Below are 26,737 nucleotides of genomic sequence, written 5' to 3' on the forward strand. Positions count from 1 at the left end.
TAACTTCAAAGCAGGGTTGATGCCAGGATGGCATTAACCTATGAACTTTAAAAGAACTGACAAGATAATGAAACTATAAATTCCTGAGAAAATACCAAAAGGGTAGAGTACCTCTTCAGAATTTTTAACTATTCTGTATACTCTAAAATCTTAGTAAATTATTTAATATACACAGACACACATACTATTTAAATTTTTAAAAATCTTTTAATATATTTCTTACAACAGAAAAACACTTTGATCTGTCATAAGATTATTTCTCTCCTTCAAAGATGATTCATAATGACTATCAATTATCTGTAAATGTAAATCATATGTCATATATATCTCATATCTTCCCTCTCTGCCCATTTCTATTTTTCTCCATCTATATACTTTTAGGTATATTTAATTTAGGAAATAAACAGGTATTTTATACCACTTATTCATTCATACTATTTCATTCTTCACATATTAATACTGCTACATTCATATGTAAAAATCTCATTGGATTTACAGGTCTAATTCTTTGGAAAAAATGTGATTGTGAACAGTCCTTATATCAGCATCTTAATATAGTTCACTGTTTAAACATTACTATTTCAATTTGGAATTTAAAAACTCATTGCAAAATTATGGGCAAATTATTTAGGTTTAAATATTTCTGTAAAGTCATTAAATTCATGTTAGTTATTAATTTATTTCACATATATTTTTATAAGCTACTATATAAGGCATCTCTCCAATATACTATAGGAGAGGTTCATTGAAATGGCTCATTTGCTTTTCCTGTGGAAGAAAAATTTACCAATTTTGTTCTTTTATGTATCATGATTTTGATGTAGCATTTAAGAATATTTGCCTAATTCCAGGTCCATAAAGAGTTTCTCCTATATATTATATGTTGGACTACTTGGATAGGTTTTCAAATATTGAGCTAGCTTTTCATTCCTGGGAAGTGTGTGTACTGCTGTACTCAATTTACTAATAATTTTACTGAGAGTTTTCATTCCTATGTTCATGAGGAATATTTGTCTAATATTTTTCTGTTTCTCTTTATCTCTATTTCTCTGTAATGATGTAATACTAGCTTAAACAAATGGATTAGGAAGTAATAATTTCTCTTTTTCTGTTTCCTAGAAGACCTTATGTAGAATATCTGGTGTTATTCCTCTTTTAAAAATGTGTGACAGAGTTTTCCAGTAAAACCATCAGAGCCTGGAGAATTCTTTTCCAGGTTTTAAAATATGAGTGTAATTTCTCTAATACTTATATTAGTCCATTTCATTTAAGTTGTCACATTTATGCATGTTAAATTTTTGTAATATTGTAATTAATATTTAAGAAGTCATGACCTTCTTAAAGTTTGAATGTCTCTAGCAATATCCCTCTTTCTTTTTATTCTCTTTTTTTCTTTTAGGTGAGAACATTTCAGTCCTGCTCTTAGCAAATTTCAACTATACCTACTATGTTAAAAACTATAGTCACCACATTTTACATTAGATATTCAGACTTCTTTTGCTGCTTTCATTTCTGAAATTAGTAATTTGTGTCTTTACTAAAATTTTGTCAATCTTCCTAGAGGTTTATTGTTTCTTTTTCACTCTTCTGATTCTCCTTTCCTGTCTTTTTTTTTTTTTTTTTTGCATTGCTATTTCATTCTGTTTATATTATTTTTTTAAGATTGTATTTATTTATTTGACAAACAGAAAGAATGAGCAGTGGGGAGAGGCAGAAAGAGAGAGAGAAGCAGGCTCCCACCTGAGCAGGAAACCCAATGTGGGGCTTCACCCCAGGACCCAGAAATCATGACCTGAAATGAAGGCAGATGCTTAACCAACTGAGCCACTCAGGTACCTTATCTATTTTATTTTGTACTCTATTTGTATATTTGTATAGGGTTTTTTCCTCCCCCAGTGGTTGCTTTGGGGACTATAAACTATACAGTTAGCTTTCACAGTCTACTAAAATCAATAGCTTACCAAAAGAATAAAGACATCTGATCACTATATAGACCCTTTACCTTTCCTCCTTTTGTTATGATTTTGTTCTATATCACATCTACATACCTTGAGAACCCTATTAGATAGTGTTACAATTTTTGCTTTTAGTACTCAAATTTCTTTTAGATGCATTTAAATATTGAGTTTAAATTATTCATATATATATAGATACAAGTGCTTCTGAGTATATATGCTTTGCTAGTAGCTGCCTTTCCCACATAGCTTCCTATAGCAGTTTTTTCACTTTGAATGCAAAGTCAGATATTTTCACTTCTGGGGAATGAATAACATATTTGAATTCTGGATCTCAATCACACTGATTTTCTGTCTTATGATTGTTTGAAAGAAGAGAGGCTTTCAAACAAATGAAAAGGTTTGTGGTCTGAGGCATGAAATTATCCTGATTTCTGGACCTTGGAGACTCCTACTTAGGCACTCAGCAGGCCTTCACCTCCAAAGATATTCATCATGGCATCTTCTCAGTGGCTTCTTCTCAAATACAGCTAAGTACTCTTTTTTTTTTTTTTTTTTCCTAGTCCCTGGTACAATATTTTCAAAGCAGGAATATGTTAGCTTATATTTTGGTTCAAAAGGATGATTGATTGAAAGTAAAACATCAAACTTCATTTCTCAAAGTATTTGTGGCCAATGGAGCCAGGTGGAATTTAAAAATTAATCTGGGCAGACATCACGTTAACTTTATCTGTTAAAAAGAGAAGAAAGGCTCAATAGCATATGAAACTCAGTGTTGCTCAAATGTTGGATTAAATCTAATTTCTAATTGATAGCTTCAGAAGATGTTTAGATATGAACTCACAGTATGCCATATATCTATGTCTGAGTCAGAGTCTTGAAGAAAGCATTCTCTTCCAAAATAATTGTTACTATCACAATGATATTCCCATAGTATTGTTAACTTTCTCATGTATGTTTAGAACTATGAAGACATTACATTATGAGTACAGTTTGACTAGTTATACAAAAACAAAATTTTGGCTCAAAGCTATACTTTTAGTAGAAGATCCAATTGGGTGCTGCACCACTGTCCCACATCTGTTAAAATGACTTTAAAATATAATCAGACTATAAGCCTAATCTGAGCACGATGTTACAGTAAAAGAAACACACTCACAAAGCCAAGAGTGCATTAAAAGAAATTCTAATTTTTTTTGCATCTCTTGAAGAACAGGAAATGAATCACAATAACTAGAGCGATCGTTTAAAAAACAATTTCTCCATCCTCATCATTTTCTTGTGTACATAAATGACCACAGCATGCAACAAGTACTTTATGAATGTTAGTTCCTTCGACTCTTTTTGTGACTTTGATATTTAATAATCTGGTCTTTAGCTTCTCTCAGAAATCTCTTAGCTCAGATTGAGTTAACTGAAATATTTAAGAGTAATTAAAAAGGGATATTTGTTCCTTTGGACTCCTTTTCTTTTGGCATATGGAATTACAACGCCAGAATTTTATGTAACTAAAAAGCATTTCTTTTTTTTTAAAGATTTTATTTATTTATTCATGAGAGACACAGAGGAGAGAGACAGAAACAGGCTCCATGCAAGAAGCCCAATGTAGGACTTGATTCCAGATTCCGGGATCATGCTCTGAGCTGGAGGCAGATGCTCAACTGCTGAGCCACCTAGGCGTCCCCTAAAAAAAGCATTTCTTTAGCTCTTTTGAGAACTGATTTTATAAAGGGGCAATCCGATTCTATGAGTGTCTTTTCTGCTTATTGGTAAAAGTTACATTTGTAAACAATGTTTCTTTCTTATTCAATGGCAATGATGGAAAAAAAAATGTATGTAATTAGTCCTTTTGAGATTTTTACAGGGAATGATCAATTTTGCCCTACCAGCTAGCATACACTTCTTACTAACAAATAATAAAAATTTCATAACAAATTATGCTTTCATTTATGCTTGCAACTCCAGGACATATAGAGTTAACTTTTGAGCTTAATAGAAGTTATGCTTAACCTACTTTTCTCTTATAATACCAAATGTCTACCCTCACTTTTAAAAATGTGACACTCTTTAATGGATTATTATGTGATTGTCAGTGTGTGTGTCATAGAAATAGGTGGGAAGAACTAACTAATTAGTTAATTAAATTGCTATATAAAGTCAGATATAGAAAATTTTATTTAAGTTTTTGGCTATTCTCCACTTAGTGATGTTTTTTTCTATTTCACATATTTGTTTTTGGCACCTTTTCCCCAAATCTCATTCTGAAACAGAATGATGATGAGATAATGTTATTTTTATGTTAAATTATACCATCTTTCAGGAAACTTTTCATACATTTCAATTTTTAACTAAATCCAGCTACATCGCTTATTTGCTACCATAGTATAGTAGCATGTATAGGGATACATGGGATAGGGAATTGGGATAGGGAATTGTTTAAAATATTAAGGATCAGAAGAAAACATAAGAAAGAATAATCTTTGGGACTAGGCCTAGGTTAAGAGTTCTGAGATGTGACATCAAAATCGATTGTTAGAAAAAAAAAGGGGGGGTAAATTGAGCTTCATCAAAATTAGAAACTGTTATGCTGTGAAAGACTCTATCAAAGGAATGAAAAAAAAAAAGCTATATACTAGGATAAAATATTTGCAAAACACACCTAACTGAGGTATCAAATACAAACTGTAAAAATAGCTCTAAAAATTCAATAGCAAAAAAATAAATCCGATTATTTAATAGGCAAGTGACATGAACAGATATTTTACCAGAGGAGGGATAGAGATGGCAAATACATGAAGATATGTTCAACATCATTAGATATTAAGAAATGAAAATTAAAACCACATATGACTTATTATTAAATATTTATTAGAAGGAGGAAAAAAACAGTGATAATACCGAGTGCAAGTGAACATGTGGAGAAAGTGGATCTTGCATTCACTGCATGTAGGAATGTAAAATAGAATAGCTACTCTGGGCAATAGTTTGATAGTTTCTTTTAAAACTCAATAAGCACTTTCAATATTATTCAATAATCATACTCTATGACATTTATCCCAGAGAAATAAGTACTTATGTTCATACTAAAACCTATACACAACTGTTCATAGCAGCTTTATTTATAATGACCTAAAACTCAAAACAACTCAAATGTCCTGCTTCAATAGGTGAACTGTTAAGCCAACTCTGATACAGTGGAATACTATACGATGAAATACTATGAAGCAGTAAAAGGTACTGATGCACATAAAAACCTAGACAGATCCAAATGCATTATGCATAATGAAAAAATATCCTCAAAAAGTTATATACTGTATGTTTATTTCCTTAAATATTCTCACAAGGAGAAAAATGTTGCTAAGATGACCTTGAGGAAAGGAGATTCCTAACTCCATTTCTTCTTCATTAATTTTCATTTTCCTACTTTGCTTGACTTCATGGAGCTTCATGATGTTCCAGACTGAGCCACCCAGGCACTCCTAGAAGAATTTTTTGAGTGTTCCCAGAACCCCAAAATAATCTTTCTTAGGCTTTCCTGATACCTCAGGACACATGTTGCTCTACAAGATGCACAAATTAAATCAAGATAAAGCACAGACACTCACAGACAAAGTTCAAAGCTCTGGTGGCTGGGAGCTGAGATGCTGAGCATAGTTCCAGGGAAGGAGTCTGTCTGGTAGGGCCTCTCTCATGGCTGGGGATATGCACTGCCTCTATAAGGGCTCTGCAAAACAAATGCTGAGTGGTATTTTCATTTTGTCTGTCTTCATAAAAATAAAAATGCACTTCAGATTTCTTTTGGTTAGCAAAAACAGGTACTAATGTAGTCTTTTGTAAAAGTGAAGTGGCATACATGAACTTTTGAAAAGCAGCGGATACCTGTGTTCATGCTAGATTTATTTTCCTTAGTAAAACCTCCTGTCCTTTCTTCAATACTCAAAAACAGTGACTAACCAACAGGGCCAACTCATGACCATGTGCAGTCCCACAGGGCCTCGTGCTTAGAAGGGCCCCACGCCTGATTTAATGCTTTGCTATAGCTGTCTTAAAATTCTTAATCACATTTTAACAAGGGACTGTGCATTTTTACTTTGCCCTGGGCTCTACAAATTCTGTAGCCCATCTGGCTCCCAATGATAGTGAATAAATTTGATGCCAGCCTCCCACCGAAAAGCATGGGCCTTTCACATCCAGTACCTTCTCAGCCCTAATGATCACTCCTCCATTTTCTTCAATGAAACTGGGTTGCTGGTTACTGTCCAGACGTATTTATTTATTTCCTACACTTTAAGTTATTACTACTTGATATATTCTCAGTTCAGACCTCAAAATTTTATTTAAATTTTATTTTCCTCCCTTATTTTTATTCTTTGAGTCCTAACACAGTTGACTATGTCTCTCCTCTAAAATCTATAGTACTGTGTTTATTTCTTTTTAGAGAAAATATTTATCATATTTATGGTAATTTTTCTTTCAGTAAATGTCTTGTTATCTCCACAAAGTCAAGGATAAACTCTTATTAATGTGTCACATACAGTGCTTAACATATATAACAATGCAATATTATAACAGAATTTACTAATGTAATCTAATTAACTGTTCTATGACAAAAATAAAAATATCCTTCAATCTGGTACTCCTTCTCATGTTATAAATTTAAAAAAATGTATGTGCTTAGCGTTCCTGATGCCCTATCTATATAGTCTTTGCTTCTGAGTGGAATGGAGGAAAGGTAGAAATCCAGGCCGTAATAAATTCAGCAATAGAAACTTGAAATATAAAGGAAGAATAGAGGGGAAAGAAAAGCAGAGAAGGAAAAAAAATGGGAATAGAGACAAAAACATATCAATTCTGCTGATTAACATGTTCCTTGGTTGTATCGCTACCCTCTCTGGCATTCCAGAAAGGTGATATATCATCTGAGTGCTGGTCTAGAACAGTAAAAGGAGAATTTAGGAAATAAAACTGGAGATGATGTAGTTGCCTCCAGCATTTTGTTTATGAGAGTATCTATTTGTGTCTGCTTGGGCTTGTTGAATAATATCCATTCTGTCCTTGAGGCATAGATCAAGCAATGAAATTTTGTTATATTAGTCCTTTCAGGCTTTCCACCGATTCCAGAGTATCTGGAAGCTTAATAGTGTAAGGTGTAAGGAATATTTATCAAAATTTTGTTAGGCATATCAGTGGCTCTATTACTTTGATTTAATTTTTTGGCAATGTCAGATAAAGATTAGGTAATGGCAGGAAAGAGGGAGAGTGAAGAATTAGGACAAGAAAAAGAACCAAAAAGTAAGAAAATACATTTTCCAGCTGGAATGAAACTCAAATATCATCCAAACTAGCTCGATCATTTAGTGTCCCAGTTATCCTCATTCTCAATCCACTACTCTTTCTTACTATGTTGCTTACATAAATGCCTATGTCACTGTTAGAGAAAAACAAAAAAAACAAAAGAAATGAAAGCCAAGGTTAAGGTTTTATTATAATTTTGTTTAAACTATTCCTATCAAACGAGTGTCTTCCTTTTCACCAGTTACAAAACAGTATCGGGAATATAGTACTCAATGTAAAAAAGCAAACTAAAATCACAAGGAAGGTTATCATAGATACATATGAAGAACCTATACAATCATCAGTCTGTTTATTTGATTCATGAGTCAATAGATATTACCTTGGTGATAAAGGATGAAGTAAAAGCATGCAGGCTTCCAGGGGCAATTAAACTGTGATGCTAGGGAAGAACACAAAGGCACTGGAGAATGCTAACCCTGGAAGAGAGTAGAGAAGTCACCGAATTTTCCCTGTAAATTTATTAATAAGTGATAAAATATGAATGTATACAGTTTTGCCTTCTACTTCCCAATACTTATACCTCATTTCTGTTTCTTTTTGCTAATTGTTTCATTTAGTATGTTCAAGACAAAGTTAAATAATAGTAATGACAGTATATATATATATATATATATATATATATATATAAATGAATATATACACATGCATTTTTATATATTTATTACTAATTCTATAAAATACCATTTCAACATCTATTGAGACTTTTTCCCTTTATTCCATTAACATTACACTAATTGTATAATGTTAATTTAGTAGAGTTTCAATATTTTCTAAATCTGTCATGTCCTTATTCTCCTTTTTTTTATATGACTATTAGAAGCCAACAGTTTAAGTAATGTCAGCCCTTATTTTCATTCCTGCACTGTAGTAAATATTGCCTAATGTCAAAACCCATAAGGATGAGCTGAGCAACTACTTGAGGATCTTAGATCTTTGGTCTTCTTGGTTTCAATAACATTTTCATCCATTACTCTTCAGCCATAAGCCCTGACTTTGTTGTCACCAACAACAGTGTCACATTCAAAATCTTGACTTATACCCTCTGATTGTCTTACTTTCCATTATTTTTTCAGCTCAATAATCTATTCCAGAATTTCTTCAACCTAAAGGAGAATTCCTGTTCTCTGAACCACTGGCTTTAACCATTCATTCTTTCCTTAGTCCATAACACCTCATGTTCTGTGTTTTCCTGACTCATCTTAGATTCCATGATCCATCATTGTAACAAGTATCTTATAAATGTCAATAAATCCTGTATCCCTTTATAATACTTGCATGGGAAAAAAATAGCTCTAATAAATCCCACGTATTCAGTTGTTAAATACATATAGATAAAGTATGCCTTTTTAAGAGTATTTTTAAAATTATTTTATTTATTTATTCATGAGAGACACACACAGAGAGAGGCAGAGACATAGGAAATAAAACTGGAGATGTAGGCACAGGGAGAAGTAGGCTCCTTGCAGGGAGCTCGATATAGGACTTGATCCCAGGACCCCAGGATCATGACCTGAGCTGAAGACAGACGCTTAATAGCTGAGACACCCAGGTGTCCTCAATACCTCTTTTCTATATAACTTTACACTTACCTTCTCCCCAATCTCAGCTGATGATCTAGCTTACTTCATTTTAAAAAGTAGAGTAAAAAAAAAAGTCTCATTTTAAAAGTCTGCCTGCAGAAGAATATTCTCCTCGTCCCTCTAATGGATGTTTCTGTCCCTATTCAGACAACTCACAATTTCAAATATGCAGGAGATCCCAATAAAGGAATTTGTACTGATAGGTTCCATTCCCTGCATTATTAATCTTCCCTCTCTCCTGGATTATTCTCATAACTGCCATAACAGTTCTTGTTTTAAAACAAACTATTAAAAAAAACAAACTAATCAGAACTCAAAACAACAACCTATTATCTCCATATTCTGCTACAATTTCCCCTTCCCAGTTTCCTTTATTCTAGTCATTTATTATAAAAGTTTGTCTGAAGTAATTGAGCTTGTTTCCTCATAATATCATTTTCACCTTAACCCACATCTTATTTGAACAATTATCAGGTTGAGGTCATCAACATCTTCCGTCTTCTGAAATACATTGTTCTTCAATATCTCTATGGAGCATGTGGCACTTTTGATCAATCTTTCCTTTTTGATACACTTCCTTCACTTGGATTCTATGATGACACTGTCTCCTAATTATCTTTTCCTTTAGAGTCTTTGTTGTTATTGGCTGTTATTGTCATCCATACATCCTTTCCCTAACCTCTAAAAGGGGCATCCACTAGATCTTTGTCCTCAGTCCTTTTCTCCTCTCTATTTGCACTTTCTTCCTAGATCATCTACTTTAGCCCTCTGGCCATTATATTCCAATTATTTGTAATGACATCAAAATATAAGTGTTTAGATTTCCTCTTCCATGAGCTCCAGCTTTACATACCCAGTGCCAATTTGATAGCTCAAGATTAAAAAACTTAACATGAAAAAAAATTTAAAAAAATAAAAAGCTTAACATGGAACACTTTCCCAATCTCAAAGATCTAATCCTACATTTTCCCCAAACTCAGTGAATTTTCTTTCCATGAAGTTCACTTAAATTCACTCCTTTGTAATCAGTAGGAAGGGAACACATACCAAAAATGTATACTTTGTTGAACCTGAATATTTTTGCCCTTATAATGAATGCTTTGTCGTTTACCTTAGATATATTCAAGATGAATTGCTAAATAGTAGGTAATGCTTACAATAGTCATATAACCAACAAAGGTCCTTTAATTTAATTTTTTACTGAGTAACTTTTATATCTAGTCTATAAAAGCTCTGATGACATATTCTAAACATTAACAAACATAAAGTTTAATAAACATTACACACTTTTTCCCTCAAAAGTCATCAAGGTTGTAAACAAGATGATGTTATAGGAAATGTCTCATTTAAGAAAGAATAACCTGGAAATAGTGTGCTGAATAACTTGTGATAGGAAATACTGGAGAGAGGAACAGATGGTTATAAAGCTATTGAATCCAGAAGTGAGATCACAAAGATTTTTTTCAAAGATGTGGTAATTACTTATCCTTTTGATTGGTTACAAAATCTTTCACTGAATTTCTACTGCCCACATCAGAATGTGCTACTTGATTTTTGCTACCAAGTATATGGCTTGGTATTTGCAAAACAACCACCACCACCACCACCACCACCACCACAACAACAACAACAAACAAAGAAAAGAAAAAAAAGGAATAAAAAGCTCAGAGAAATCAGTTAAGTAAAATATGTTAAACAGATCCTTTTCTAGTAGTAGAGGGCATCAAGCAGAGGGTTAAAGGGGAGTTCAGTGTGTAGGGAATCTAAATGTTTCCCATTTCCTAAATGGAGGTGGTGCTGAAAATCTGCCCGTCAGGGTAAGACCTCACCAGGCTGTGGAAAGCAGAGACTGGGGGCTTAGCAAACACCCTTGTAAATACTCCAAGTATGTCATCCTGAATCCCCAGCAAAATTAGATTACTTGTTTGCAGAACTTGCCTTTTTTCAAGCCAGAATACTGGATCTAATGTCTTTATCTGAAAAACAATTTAGTATGCCATCAGCATTATCTAGCTACATTGCTCAATGGTTACATAATAATGACTAAGCATCCCATATACACAGTTGCATCAGGACTATATAAAGATGGTCTGTCTGTAGGCTTGCATAAGCAGTTATTTACAAGGTCTAGAAGCAACTGATCATGGCATTCTTTGGCAGGGCTTCCGTTAGCTAAGCATTTTAGAAATACACAAACAATTAGAGCACAGTACTAAATTATAGCTCACCAAAGATTGAAAAATATATGTAAGAGATACATATTTTTTTTGTAAAGCAGATATATTCAAAGCATGTTTATTCTCTTAATGTGATGCTATGAGGATTAAAAACATGGGTTATGTTGTATAGTAAGTAGAAGAGAAAATTTTCTCTCTTGAAAGATAGGAAATAGCAATGCAAGTTTTGAGACTAGTGCTGCTTGTTTAGATTTAAACATATTTCATGTCTAATGCATCTGCAAATTTGAATTAGAAACTCTTACTGAACCTTGATTGCATGTGTATAAAACTGATTTATTAATAGATATAAGAATCAATAACTCCTTTCACATAAGAACAAATAATATGTTTGAATATCTGAGTGCTATACTTTATGTTTGGAGATCTGTCTCACTGCAGCCATACATCTAGAAAGTATTTCTAAGTGCTGGAATTTGCTTGTTCAATTATGGAATTAGTTGATATTGTGAAAGATGGTAAAAGGAAGAGAATTCTCAGTTGAGAATAATCTAAATTGTTTCTTCTGCATTTTTTATTCAGTGAAATATTTGAAGTACCCAAAACTGTGCAAAATACTTGACTTTTTAAATTTTAATTTCTTAATGGTAAAAATAATTAGTAATAGCCATGGTACCATCAATTTCAATTATGCTTAGTGTTTAATAAATAACTAATAAGAAAAATATATTCCATTTTTCTTGTTAAAATTTCATGAGACTCTTAATCATAGGAGACAAACTGAAGGTGGCTGGACGGGAGGGGCGTGGGGGACAAGGTAACTGGGTGATGAACATTAAGGAGGGCACATGGTGTTATATATAAGACTGAGGAATCACTGACCTCTATCTCTGAAGCTGATAGTATATTATATGTTAATTAACTGAATTTAACTACAGTTAAGATTTTTTTTTTTTAATTCCTGGGAAGTCTCCATGTTGCACACACAAAAGTCTCCTCTATCTTCTCGCTTTCTTTTTTCCCTCCCTCCCTCCCACCCTTTTTTCCTCCCTCCCTCTCTCTCTCACACACAAATACACACACACACTACAGGAGGAAGCCAGAAATTCTGGCATTCATGTCCTGGCAGACTGAATCAAGGACTGTGATCCCATAGCCAACTCATACATCATGCCAGGTTAGCATTCTATGGGTTTTCTAAATTAGGAAAAAACATACAATCTATCAGCAGATCTAAAGACTGAAAGTTTTAAGCTACAGTATCTCTTTAATGGTAAATCTATTTTTAGTACTATGTTTTTAAATAGAAAAATATATGTTGAATCAATTCAGGTGCCTTTTAATTAACAAAATCTAACAACAATAGTTACTCTACTTTGACATATTGATAGGATAAGTTATATAAAAAGAGTCATTCTATATAATACCTTTACATTTGAAGAGCAAGCTATACTTGAACATGGTGTTTTACTGGTGAGGTATCTTCAAAATTCAGTTTGGTAGTATTTTAGATAACAATATTTTCATCAACCAAATTTGGTCAGTAGTTTTCTGTTTGTGAGTGTATTATCTTGTTTTGATGTTGGCATTATGTCTGCATTATAATCAGCTTCACAAAATTAACATTCTATTATATAGGTAGTAAATGACCACTGGATTATTTGTTCAACCTCTTTCCATTGAACCATTCTCTGACGTTAGATATGGATAGTTATAGCCGTATTTGTTTTAGATTACTTATCTCTGTCCATAACTTTTTGGATCAAGAGTGGTCCATTCAGATTCTCTCAAATGAAAACTTAAAAATGAGATTAAAAACATTAGTTTTACTGGTTTCTCAAAATTAAGAAAAATACATTCAGCAGCTGAGACTTCAGTATTGAGGTAAAAAATACTGGTCTTCACATAGCTGCCTCAGTAAAGATAATATTTTCCAACCTCCACTGTACCAGATGTGACCTTATACTAAATTCTCATCATTGAAATGTTTGTCTTGGTCTTAAGACATTATGTGACCCTGTGCTTCCATGCATCTCAAATTGTTGGAACATAAAAATACCTACAATCCAGCCTGAACTGTCAAAGACAAAATCAAGGGTATATAAAAATTGGAATTTAGAAAGGATCTGGGTCTTTAAATGATTGCCGACTTGTGCTGCTCACTTTGGGACTTTTTTATCCAAAAGAAAAAAAAATTTTTTTCTAAGCTTCTTTACTTTGGGCCTCTTTTTTAAAAAAGCAGCTTAGCCTTTATCCTAAGTAGGCCAAGCATATGAAGTAGTAAATATTATTAGGTAGAAAGAGAGTAGGAAATGAAGTGGACTGAGAAAGACACTGAAAGTGGACTGAGAGAGACATATTATCCAAAGGGATAGTCTAAGGGATAAGTACTAACTTACATTTTTCCTGTTTCTTATGTAATTTTTGATTTGGAACCAAGTATATTCCAATAGAATGGTTTCCCACAGTTAGGCTCTGTAAGTGATAGGAAGTTCCTCTTTTTCATTTAACCTAGATTGAATTTTCCTTCCACAAATGTCATTACTAACTTAATATTTGATCCAAAGCTTGAGATTGCAAATAACATGCCCCAGAACCATAACCTGGATGGGGAGTAGAGATAATGAAGTTCCCTTTATCCTGGCATGTGAAAGTGGCTCCATATGTACATGAACCAAGTGATTTTTTACTGCCTTTGGCATCCAGATGCTATGTTCTTATAAAATTATACTTTAGGAGACTTAGAAGCCAAATATAATCAAATTGTTTTGATTAGCGTTGTACATAATGGGAAAGAATACAATTGAAGTCCAAAGCTCTTTTGGCTGTAAATAGAAAGAAAAGTAGATGGAAGCTCTGAAGTTACTGAGATCTGAATTAATTAGATTGATAATAATTGAAATAATAATGGAAATTTACATGCATGATTCCCGGGAGTCAAGTAACTTATACATATTGTCTTATTTAATTTTTGTGCAAATTCAAACGGGTGGATTCTTTTATCATTCTCATTCCTCTGAGCAAACCTGAGGTCTAGAGTGTTCAGAAATTTGTCCAAAGAAATGGATTTGATTCCATTTCTGCTTTGTGCAACAACCACTACATTTTTAACCACTATACCATATTGGACATTATCAATAGATTAACAATGTGCTTTGCTGAACTGAAGTGGCTCAGTTCTGTCCTTTTACTTGTACCTATGGTGCAGAGTGATTCAGGGCTGAAAACGAGTGAAATCCTGAAAAATGAAATAATAGGACCTAACACACTTTCTGTAACTATGTTTAACTCATAGAGAATGTGGAGATTAATCCACTTTCTATTATTAAAGCACATTCCACTACTTCGGTTTGTGCAAGGCTATTTTGAAATGTCAACACTGGTCCAGCTAGCTAGATCCCTAGACTAAAGTTATTAAGGATCACTAAAAGATAGTTTCAAGTACTATGTGGTTTTTATCCAATTAAAAGCAAACCCAAATATTGGAAGCCACTAAAAAACTAGATGTTATTTTTTAAGTTTTTATTTAAATTCCAATTAGTTAACATACAGTGCAATATTAGTTTTAGGTTAATACAATATAGTGATTCAACACTTCCATACATCACTTGGTACTCATCACCACAAGTGCATTCCTTATCCCCATCATCTATTTCACCTATCCCCTCTCCCTCTTCCACTCCAGTAACCATCAGTTTGATATCTATAGTTGAGAGTCTGTTTCTTGGTTTGTCTCTTTCTCTCTTTTTTCCCCCTTTGCTCACTTGTTTTGTTTCTTAAATTCCACATATGGGTGAAATCATGTGGTATTTGTCTTTCTCTGATTTCGCTTAGCATAATATCACCCACATGATTGCAAATGGAAGAGACTAGATTTTAACACAACTAGGTATTTACACAAAGGATCCAAAAATACTAATTTGAAGGAGCACATGTACCACAATGTTTATAGTAGCATTATCAGCAATAACCAAATTATGGAAAGAGCACAAATGTCCATCAATTGACGAATGGATAAAGAATGGAATACAAAATACAGCCATAAAAAAGAATGAAATCTTGCCATTTACAATGACGAGGATGGAACCAGAATATATTATGTTAAGTTAAATAAGTCAGTCAGAGAAAGACAAATACCATATGATCTTACATGTGGAATTTAAGAAACAAAACAGATGAACATAGGGGGAAGAAAAAAAAAGAGAGAGGAAGTCAAACCATAAGAGAGATTCTTAACTACAGAGAACAGTTTGAGGGGTGATGGAAGGAAGTAAGTGGGGGATGGGTTATATGGGTAATGGGCATTAAGGAGGGCACTTGTGATGAGCCCTGGGTGTTGTATGCAAGTGATGATTCACTAAATTCTACTCCTGAAACTAACACTATATGTTAACTAAAATTTAAATTAAAACTTGAAACATAAAAGGAAAATATGTTCTTATCACAAGATGAAAGAATGTAATTCTGTGAGACAATTGATGTTAACTAAACCTACTGTAGTAATCAATATATACTTATATCAAATAGTTGCATTGTGCACCTTGGACTAACACAATATGCCAATATATCTCAATAAAATTGGGAAAACATCTGTTATTGAATATGCACCTTGCTTGATTCACACCAAGAAAACAGAGAATGTTGGTCATTCAGACCATTACTGAGATAGTTTATGAGTACAAAGGATGTCAGTACTAACTGAAAGCCACCTGCTACAAACCCTTCAGTATTATTGCCCCTTCACAGACATTAGAAGGTCTAGACAAGGGACATTTTTTATCAGTTGTCAAAAATCAAAGCAACCAGATTTGCTGGCCAGCAAAATCATCCCTTCAAACAAGAGTTGTACCAACACAATGAGGTGCATGAAACTCACTGTCTCCATCACTTATCTCACATATATATCTGTATTTTATACAATTTATATATACATATATCATGCCAAAGTTTAAATAGTCACTTAGATTATAATAGATAAGTGAGTAGTTCACCACGGAGATGATTTTAATTCACATTAAGATAAAAAATAAAAGTTCTAGATACAGGATAGGAATGACAATGTTTGCATGCAGGAAGTTGAATGTATTTTCAGGTAGTCAAGGGACACTTGGCATAATAGAAATAGTGGTTATATAACTTATACTTACTATTTTTATCATTATTCTGCTAGATCTAATAGTCAATCCTAAACAACATTTTGCTTAGATGATTATTACCCCTCCCTTGGGAAAATATATATGTTATATACATATCTTTTGCTTGACTTTAAGGTCAGCACAGTTCCTTGGTCTTCTTTTTTCCCCCCACTAATCACTTATTTTCAATCTCTCTATTATTTGATACTATTTTGTGCATCCCCTCTATTTTTAACACAACAGGCTTATGGTAAATTACTCAATCCCACAAGCCATAATGAATAGGGAAAAGTCATTGCCAGATCCCAAATCAATCATTCAGTCTTACTCCCAGAAATTTAAAATTAGCTTTGAAATGGTCACTCCCTGCTAGCTGAAACTAAGCTTTACATTTGGGGCCACATTTGCCAGTATGTCTAGTTATAGGCAGAATTTTGAGATAGTCCCAAGATTCCCATTCCCCGATGTGCATGCCTTATATATCTTCCTTCATAAGTGTGAAATGTGTATGAGACTGAGAATATGATGGATTTCTTCTGATAATCAGATAAAATTATACTGACAAAGGAGGAAAGATTTTGTAGGTGTAACTAAGTTTCCAGATCAATTGACTATGAGGAATCAAAAGAAAGATAATAGGCCTGGCTTAACTGGTCAAGCTTAGTTAGGTATAGATTTAGGGAGTTGGCTGTGAAAGAAGAAATTTGAAGGATAGGAGAGATTTTCCTTCTGGCATTGAATAATACAACTGCCTTGAAGAAATGAACAGACATTTCTGTAAGATAGAGAGATGGCCAACAGAAACATGAAAAGATGCTCATCACCAATTATCATCAGGGAAATACAAATCAAAACTACAATGAGCCACCACCTTACACCTGTCAGAATGGCTAAAATCAACAACACAATAAATAAAAGCTATTGGTGAGGATATGGAGAAGAGGAACCCTCTTGCTCTGTTGGTGGGGATGCAAACTGGTGCAGCCACTCTGGAAAACCATACAGAGGTCCCTCAAAAAGTTAAAAAAAATAGAACTACCCTATAATCCAGCAATCATACTACTCAGCATTTACCTTGAGAATACAAAAATACGAATTCAAGGGCACCTGGGTCGTTCAGTCAGTTAAGCATTTGCCTTTGGCTTAGGTCATGACCCCAGTGTCCTGGGATCAAGCCCTGCACTGGGCTCCCTGCTCAGTGGGGAGACTGCTGCTCCCTCTCCTGATCCCCCTGTGTGTGTTCTCTCCTTCAAATAAATAAAAAAAATATTTTTAAAAATACTAATTCAGAGGCATACATGGACCCCAATATTCATAGCAGCATTATCTGTAAAAGCCAAATTAGAGAAACAGCCCAAGTGTCCACTGACTGATGATTGGATAAAGAAAGGGAGGGATGCCTGGGTGGCTCGGTGGTTGGGCATCTGCCTTTGGCTCAGGGCATGGTCCTGGGGGCCCGGGAGCCTGCTTTTCCCTCTGCCAGTCTCTCAGCCTTTCTCTCTCTGTGTCTCTCATGAATAAATGAATAATTTTTTTTAAAAAAAGGGAATATTATTCAGCCATAAAAATAATAAAATCTTGCCATTTGCAATGACCTGGATGGAGGTAGAGAGTATTATGCTAAGTAAGTCAGAGTAAGACAAATACCATATGATTTCACCCATTTGTGGAATTTAAGAAACAAAACAAATGAGCAAAGGGAAATAAAAGAGAGAGAGAGAGATAGAGAGCAGCAAATCAAGAAAAAAACTTGTAGCTATAAAGAACAGACTGATGGTTACTGGGGTGGTAGGAGGTGGACAAGTAGGGCACTTGTGGTGATGAGCACTAGATGATGTATGGAAATGTTGAATCACTAATACTGTACACCTGGAACTAATATTGCACTGTATGTTAACTAATTGGAATTTAAATAAAAACTTAAAAAAAGAGAAAAAGAAAAATCCAACTGCCTTTATTCTTACAGCCAAAAGGAACCAAATTCTGCAAACAACCAATGAGTGTTGAAGGGCATCCTGAGTTCCAGCTGACATTGTGGTTTCAGTCTGGTGAGACCCTGGCAGAGAACCCAGTTAACTTACTACGTTCAGACTCCTGACCCCTGGATACAGTGAAATAATGAATTAATGTTATTTCAAACCATTAAGTTTCTAGAAATTTGTTATGTAAAATAGAAAATGAACATATTTTTGCAGAAGCACAGACAACAAATAGGATAGGTAGAAAGAATTAAGGGAGAGAGAGGAAGGGAGTACAGGAGGGGGAGGGAGAGAAGAAGAAGGTAAGGAGGGAGAGGGAGAATGTGATCTAAGCTAAAAAACAAACAAACAAACAAAATCAAAATCAAAACCAAACCAAACCAAACCAAAACCCAGATCACCTAAACTCAAGATACTCATAGAAAAACAAATATATGCTTCTTTTTCAGATGACTTTTCAGTTCCTGATTCTAGAATCTCATGAGACCTGCCTATATATATATAGTTTTTGGCCATATGATAATTCTGACTAGCTTAAGCACAAACTCCTAAACTAAGCTAGCTCATATGGGTTTTTATTATTTGGAATTGAAAGGTCTTAACTAAGACCTCATAATATTTTTGTTTCATAAAAAAATAAAATAAAATAGAAATAGTCTTTTGCTGGGAATGATGAATCGATGACAGTGCTTCGTAAAGTCTGTGTGTGGATTGAGTATAAGTCAATATTGATTCCTTGAGGGACTCCATTTATTACATGAATTCTCTCCCATGAAGAAGCTGGTTTGGTGCTCTTGAAGGTTTTTTTGTTTGTCTGTTTGTTGTTTGGTACCCACTGGCTCTTACCCCATCCCATTCTATCACATTCCTCACATATGACTTTATTACCATTCTAGCAAATGAAAAGGCTAACAAAACCTTTTTCCCTTTCCCATTTGTCTAGTTAAAGTGTTCAAACACAGTGTTGGGTAAATTCATATTTTGTCTCCAAAGGGGACATTAACTATACAAGATGATGCTTGTGCCAAACATACACCCCCTCGGTCTCTACCTTGATAATTACAGAAGTGCTCTACCAGAGACATTTATTACCCTCCCCCTCCAGCTGTGGATGAGTGTGAGTGTTTAGCTTATGCACACAGAAGACTGGAAGTCCCTGAGTTTGATATTTCAATGACAGATGAGTAGTGGTCAATAAATATTTCAGATTTCTTTCTTGGGATAATGCTAAAATACACTCCACAACGTCTCCCAAATTTGCTGGTGGGGTTGAACTTGTATTGCACACCATGGAAATCTGCTAATATTCTATTCTATTCTATTCTATTCTATTCTATTCTATTCTATTCTATTCTATTCATGGAAATCTACTCTCTTCTTCTATTCTCCCTAAAAACCTACTTACAACTGGCATTTGAGCCTCTAGGATTTGACCAAAATTACACTTCTATGTTCAATAATTATATCTATATTCCTAGATCAATGGAAACTGGAATTAATGGGGAATAAAGCTTTCCACAAAAGTTGGAGCCCTGGAGGAGGAACAATCAGTGCTGGAGACACTCTCCAAAAGCAGAGGAAAAGAGCAAGAAATCCGGTAGCTTTTCTCTTCTTCCCACTTTCTGGTCTCCTGTGAGAAACTACCATTGGCAGAAAATGCCAAAATGTAGCTCGCAGAGGATTCTGGAAAATGAAGTTTTCTGCATTAGTGAACAGAGCAGAGGAAGCACAGGAATGTATCTTAGAGCATAGAGGCTGTAGCTGCCATGAAAGTTCTGAATTACCTCGTGGATCACTGACTGCATGGAGCATAATTGATCAAAATCTCCAGCTTTTGTGGTCACACTGTATATTGCACAGAGACCACACCTCACACGAATTGCTCCCAAGAAATGACAGCATATTGCAGTGATATTAAGGCAGCACCATACATGGGAGATGGGCAACTCTTCTGATAGTGACTTTGGCTCCTGGGGGTTTTGATAAAACTTTCTTAGAACTGCACCACAGTCTATTTGTTGTTTCCTTCTTGTTCCTTTCTTCCTCAATGGGTAGACCTACACCATTGTCCTACTGGCTTTTCCTACATCCTCAGGCTAACTCTCCATTTTTTTTCTCATGATGTTTCCCATTAAGTATCTTGCATGTCTAATTCCACTTTGTTCTGTGTGCTTCTTAGCAGACTCACACTAACACTCAGGCTTAGATACAAATAAAAAAAAAAGACATGCAACAAACCAGAAGAATGTATTTGTAACATAAAATCAAACCAAGGGTGTAAAATGAAAAATAACCCTATGAAAATGAAGGATATAAACAGCAAATTCATAGAAGGTGAAATACAAAATGACCAAAAATGACACAAAATATTAAAATTTTCTAATCCTTAGGGAAATAACTATTTAAAATGAGATGCCATTTTAGTCAAAAATGGAAAACATTAATAATAAAAAATAAAAGCAGGTTAGTCACTTTCTTATGTGGCTCATAAGAGTGTTAAATGTCACCATCTCTCTCTCTATAAATTTGTCAATAACTATTATATTAGTTTGCCAGGGCTCCCATAACAAAGTTCCTCAGACTGGATGGATAAACAACAGAAGTTTATTTTCTCATGGTTCTGGAGGCTAGAATTCTATGATCAAGATGTAGGCAGGTTTGGTTTCTTCTGAGGCCTCTCTCATTGGCTTGTAGGTGCCTGCCTTCTCACAGTGCATTCACATGGTTGCCCCCAAGTCCATGTGTTGCCTGTATCCTGGTCTCCTTTTCTCATAAAGACACCAGTCATGTTGGATTACATCCTCCCTGACATGACCTCATTTTACTTTAATTATCTGTTTAAAGGTTTAAAGGCTCATCTCCAGATCTAATACATTCTAAGATATTGAGTGTTAGGACACATAAATTTTGTGTGGGATAGAATACAGCTCATAACAATATGAAGTTTATAAATGACATACCTTTTAATTCAGAAACTCCACAGAAAAACATACACTTCATAGTTCCCTTCCTTTGGGAATTTATGCCTAAACTAAACCAGGGCAATCTTCTCTATCCTGTTGTTTCAGTGGGGATCCCCATGCTCTCTTTCACAATTCTGCGACTCAAGTCAGAATAGTCCATCTTCTTACTCACAGTTTATTGTCTTCTACTATCTGGGTATATGACTCAGACTAAGCCTATCAGTGCTGTTACTGGATCTTTCCAAACATTTGCAAAGTTACTCTCTCTTGTTTGGATATTGACTTGGGCAGCTGGATATAATCTTCCACCATATTGAAAGAAATTATCTCAGAATGACACCAAATAACGAAAAATGGAGATCTGGATGGACACATGCTGATGACTAATCCATAAATCTAATAGTTCTTGATATGCACCTTACATTAACCAATAAGTTGTTTTTGTTGTTGAGCTAATTGAATTGCATTTTTGTCATGTAACCAAGAAGTCCTAATACGTACATACATATACTCAGAGTTTTAATCCCCAAAATTTTCTTCAAAATATTTTTAAGCTAAAAAATAGAAAAGTTTAATATTGCAAACATTTAGTAAATTGTGTATTAGCTAGACTGTAGACTGACATGAATCTATATACAATGATGTGCAAAAATGATAATATATTTGTTAAAGCAATTACCAATAAAACTATGATCTTATTTATATTTGTATGAATATATATGTAAGTGTATAAAGTATGAATATAGTGCTTATTATGGCAGAAGGAATAGGATTGGAGTTGGCTTTGAGATGAAACAAGATTTTCACCACTTATTAGTTATGTTTACATTGTTTTTTTTTACTTTTAAGATATACTCTCATAGTACTTTTAAAATGCTACTTTGCACTCCTAAGTTTCTCCAGATCACATTGCCAGATCATATAGTGGGTACATAAGAGATGTTTATAGGTATGTATATTTGAGGTCGGAGTAGGCAGAGTAATGCTCACCAACCCCTATGGCCATTCCCAATTTTCTGAAACCTGGGAATATATGACTTTACATGGCAAATGGTATGCGGATTTGATTGAGGTTAAAGACCTTGAGATGGGAAGATTAGATCGGATTATCCAGATGGTCCTAATCTAATCACACCGGTTCTTAAAAGCAGAGAATCTTTCCCAGCTGCAGAGGACTAGAGAGATGGTGGCATAATTAGGACTCCACCTACCGTTGCTGGATTTGACGAAAAAGGAAAAGGGGCATGAGCCAAGGAATGTGAGTGCTCTATAGAAGCTAAAAAAAACACAAGAAAACATTATTCCCTAACATCTCCAGAAAGGAATGCAGCCCTGCAGCCAGCAGACACTTTAACTTTTGCCAGGTCAGACCAGTGTTGGACCTCTCACCTACAGAACTATAGGATACTATATGGTAAAGTATGGGTCCCCCCTTATCCATGGGGTATACATTCCAAGACCCCCAGTGGATGCCTGAAACTATGGATAGCACCGAACCCTATATATACTACGTTTTTTCCTATACATACATGTCTCCAATAAAGCTTAATTTATAAATTAGACATGGTAAGAGATTAACATCAACAATAAAACAATTATCATAATTTTCTGTAACAAAATTTATGTAAATGTGGTTTCTCTCTCTCTCTAGAGATATCTTATTGTAAGGTACTCACCTTTCTTCTTGTGATGATGTGAGATGACAAAATGCCTACATGATGAGATGGAGAGGTGAATGATGTAGGCATTGTGACACAGCAGTAGGCTACTGTTGGCTTTCTGCTTCCTTCTATGGTTGACCTTGGAGAACTAAAACTGTGGAAAGCAAAACCACAGATAAGGGGAATTATTATAATAGACGGTGTGGTTAAGCCTCCAACTTTGTGGTTGTTACTGCAGCCATAAAAATTCAATAGCACAGTTTCAAAAATTACTGTCCATTATATTAAAACTGTGGAAGTTATCTTGATACAAGTATCATTTCATTCATTTTGTATTTGTGTGCCTTTTGTGTGTCCAGACACTCCTATGTCTCATTATTATAGAAAATCGATGCTTACAGAAAAAGCAAAATACATTCTGTTTAGTGTGCAGATGAACATAAACACACAATATATGGTAGAAAATATGTGTGCTAGCTTGAATCTTAGAGTAATTAAATAACTCACATACTTGAACTTCAAATTATGGAACATTTCATCAAGAGGGAGTCAAATAGGAAAATGCCCTAGATTTCAAAATGGAACAAGGCCCAGATGGATTCACAGAAAGGTTGCAGTTGTCCTCTGAAAAGTGCAGACACAGATTGTTAACTAGATATAAGGGAATCATTCAAGGGAAACTCAAAAATGCAAAAAATAACAGTTTTAGCCCAATTCTCTTGTGAGTAGGAAATTGTTCTTTAACTAACTAAAGTAACATGAGCATAGGGAAGGGAAGATTAATTTTGCAGCTACATTTATTACGGACATAACATTGGAAAGAACAGAAACAAACCAATGGCAAATTTTATAGCAGTTTGAGATCATACATTTGAAGGATACCTACATATGCCATACCTGTAACAGATAAATTAATTCGATGAAGCAGGTGAGAATGAGTAGCAAAAGATGAAAGATAAGGCTTCATTTTCATGGTGAGAGTGTTTGAGTAAAAGGATATTAAATGTGATCGTAATAATGATAATAATGAAAATTGCTGTCTAAGTTCTCAGATGTGGCATATTCAGTGTACCAAATACTAAGAAATCACACATCTTAATTATTGCTGTAGTAGGACATATAGTTAATTAGCAAACTAAATATTTAAAATATATTCATGTATAAGCATTGACTCCTGCTATTTTGCTTTAAACTCTATATATAATTGGAATGTATAAAAGAACCTGCCTGTCATTAGTCACCACTATAAGATACATTACTGTTTATATTAATAGTTTCTAATTATTTTTTATTTACTATTTAATTATATATCATAGAGCTTCAGAAATATTTATCACATTACTTGTTAGCCTTTTGAAATTCCAGAAATCAGGGCTTCCTGGGTGGTGCAGTTGGTTAAGCATCTGACTCTTGGTTTTGGCTCAGGTTATGATCTCAGGGCCATTGAGATTTAACCCTGAGTTTGGCTCCACACACTGTGGAAAGTCTGCTTGAAATTCTCTCTCCCTGTCTCTACCCCCCATCCCCACTCTCTCTTTCTCTCTATAAAATAAAAAAAGAAATGTTGAAAAAAAGAAATTCCATAAATCAAAGTCCTTGCCTTCACTGAATCCAGATAACTTTTAGCTTTTTTTCCCGTTCCACATATTTTTGTCTTTCTTACTCCTTTTATGCACACAAATGATCTTAACCACTTCCTGTAAAATTGTACTTTTTATTTTCAGAATGTGGTTACCTGCTCTCTTCTCATTGTCCTCCCTCCTTTTGTCTCTTCTTCCTTTCCTTCTTTTCTGCATGTGAGCATCTACTATGTGCTAGAAACTACACTAAGCCTCAAGGATAGAGAGGTGAGTAATAACCCCAGTGAACTAGCATTATTTGCAGGACAAATAAAACCAAAAATTATAATGGAGAGTTGCAAGTATTATAAGAGAAAATATTATGGGAACACAAAGAAGAGACAGAAGATCTATGGCGGTCAGGAAAAGCCTGTGAATGGGGCTGATGCTTGAATTGGGTTTTAATCTACATGACAGTTTATCAGGTGAAAAGAGAAAAATGTGATACAATTTTCTGCTTTTTTTGTGTACTTTTGGCATCTAGGTTGTATGGTGTGTGTGTGTGTATTTATTCCAGAGCCCTGAAGGAATTAGATACACACAAGGTTTTTAGTTTTTTGGGTTTTTTTGCTTTTGATAACTATGGAACTCACAATTTTGGTACTTTGAATGTAGTGGGGGTAGATAAAGGATTCTAAGAAAATATTCTGACAACTCTTTCCCTTTTTTGCTGTTTTTCTGTTCTGCTTATTGCAGCAGAAGGTGAACTTTGAATGCTAAATTCATAGCTGGCAACTTGTGTTCCTCTAGTTTTGTCTGAAAGTTTGGATTCTGATCTAATACAGTATAATATTTCCAAATAATTATGATAACATTAAGTTATTTAATACATATAAAACACTCAGCATCACGCTCATTTTAGCACCTAATCAGCAATAGAATCTATCTTAGATGAAGAAGGTCCACAGCAGAGAGTTAGGAAGAGAGACAGTTTGAACTTTTAGTTTTGCATATAAAACTTCATTGTTTAACTGGTTCTTTAAAAAAAAAAACTGGTTCTTATATCAACAAAAATTTCTATATTGTGAAAAAATATATATGATTTTTCTCCGTAATGGTATAAAAACTGAAGTCCTCTTTCTAGAAGTTTGGTTCTAAAGAAAAGATGGAAGTTAAGGATCAAAAGTTGGGGTGAGATAATATGTTGATTTAAAAAATTTTTTAAAGATTAAATAAAGAATGTTTGTGGATTAAAGGGAGAAAAAGTCAAGGCTATGAGTCAATAATTAGTAACCAAATAGATAATTGTTTCAGGAAGACCCTGAGGGGACAAGAGGGCATCTGATCAAGGACAAATCTCTCTCTCTCTCTCTCTCTTTTTTAAATTTATTTATTCATGAGAGATATAGAGACAGGCAGAGACAGGCAGACGGAGAAGCAGGCTCCCCACAGGAAGCCTGACACAAATCTTAATCCTAGGACCTCGGGATCATGACCTGAGCTGAAGGCAGACACTCAATCACTGAGACACCCAGGGGTCCCTAGGACAAATCTCATTAGAAAAGGAATAACCCATGTTCTCATATAGAAAGGACTTAACTTGCTTTCTTTCTTTCTTTTTTTTTTTTTAACTTGCCTTTTATGGAATTTTTCCTGAAAGACTTCTTGAACTCTTACTATAGGCAAGATACCTATCTATCTGGGACTTAATTCTGTGTTCAAAAGTTCATTATTGACACAGCCTAATTCTGAAGAGGTACAAAGCTCAAAATACAACTTTTGGTTGCTCCTTCTATCATTTTTGTGAATGATTATGTACTTATGTCACATTTTTAGTTGGGTATATTTGTCCTTTATTTGAAGTTGTATTTTATCACATTTCCTTAGAGATTAAGGATAGATATATCACTTATTTTTGACAATTACTGATTTTTTTTATTCTTGCACATTTTAGTGTTTTTTAAACTCTTTCCAAAATATGTTCAGTTGCCATGAAGAATTACATACAACTTAAGTGAAAATTTGATCAAATTTATGCAAGTGAGTACCTGCTTCTGCTTTATTCTGCATTATTCCCTCTGAGCTATTTGTCTCATGCTAATAATGTGCATCTAATTTGGGGACGCTTTTAGGCAAAGTTAATTTTATCATTATTGCATTCCAGGTTTTCTGCCTCCCACCTAGGGTCTATGTTATGTTTTATTCTACTTTGAAAGCAACCATTTTTTAAACCGTTAAAGTTGAAATTGTACATAAATTATTTCATTTATCCACCATCTGTGTCTTCTTATCTGTGCATTAATTCTTAATTTTTGATTATCTGTTAACTTAGTCCTGATGGAAATTAGTGAAAAATAAAAATAGAACATCAAG

At 34.2% G+C, this 26,737-nt stretch overlaps 1 long non-coding RNA gene across 2 annotated transcripts in view; it reads right to left on the reverse strand.

Moving 5' to 3' along the window:
* Positions 1 to 25,944, reverse strand: part of LOC118355067 (uncharacterized) — a 51,908-nt gene extending 25,964 nt beyond the window's left edge. Inside the window, exons 1-4 of one of the 2 annotated variants that reach the window (XR_004816750.2) lie at positions 23,313 to 25,944; positions 22,821 to 22,959; positions 7,630 to 7,726; positions 5,561 to 5,679 (exon numbers count right to left, since the gene is read on the reverse strand). This is a non-coding gene — a long non-coding RNA (uncharacterized LOC118355067). The remainder of the gene's footprint in view (positions 1 to 5,560; positions 5,680 to 7,629; positions 7,727 to 22,820; positions 22,960 to 23,312) is intronic. The other variant, XR_004816749.2, reaches the window with a different exon arrangement.
* Between the last annotated feature and the right edge of the window lie 793 nt (positions 25,945 to 26,737).

The sequence above is a fragment of the Canis lupus genome, chromosome 6 (genome assembly GCF_003254725.2).
Source record: "Canis lupus dingo isolate Sandy chromosome 6, ASM325472v2, whole genome shotgun sequence".
Classification (NCBI taxonomy): domain Eukaryota; kingdom Metazoa; phylum Chordata; class Mammalia; order Carnivora; family Canidae; genus Canis; species Canis lupus.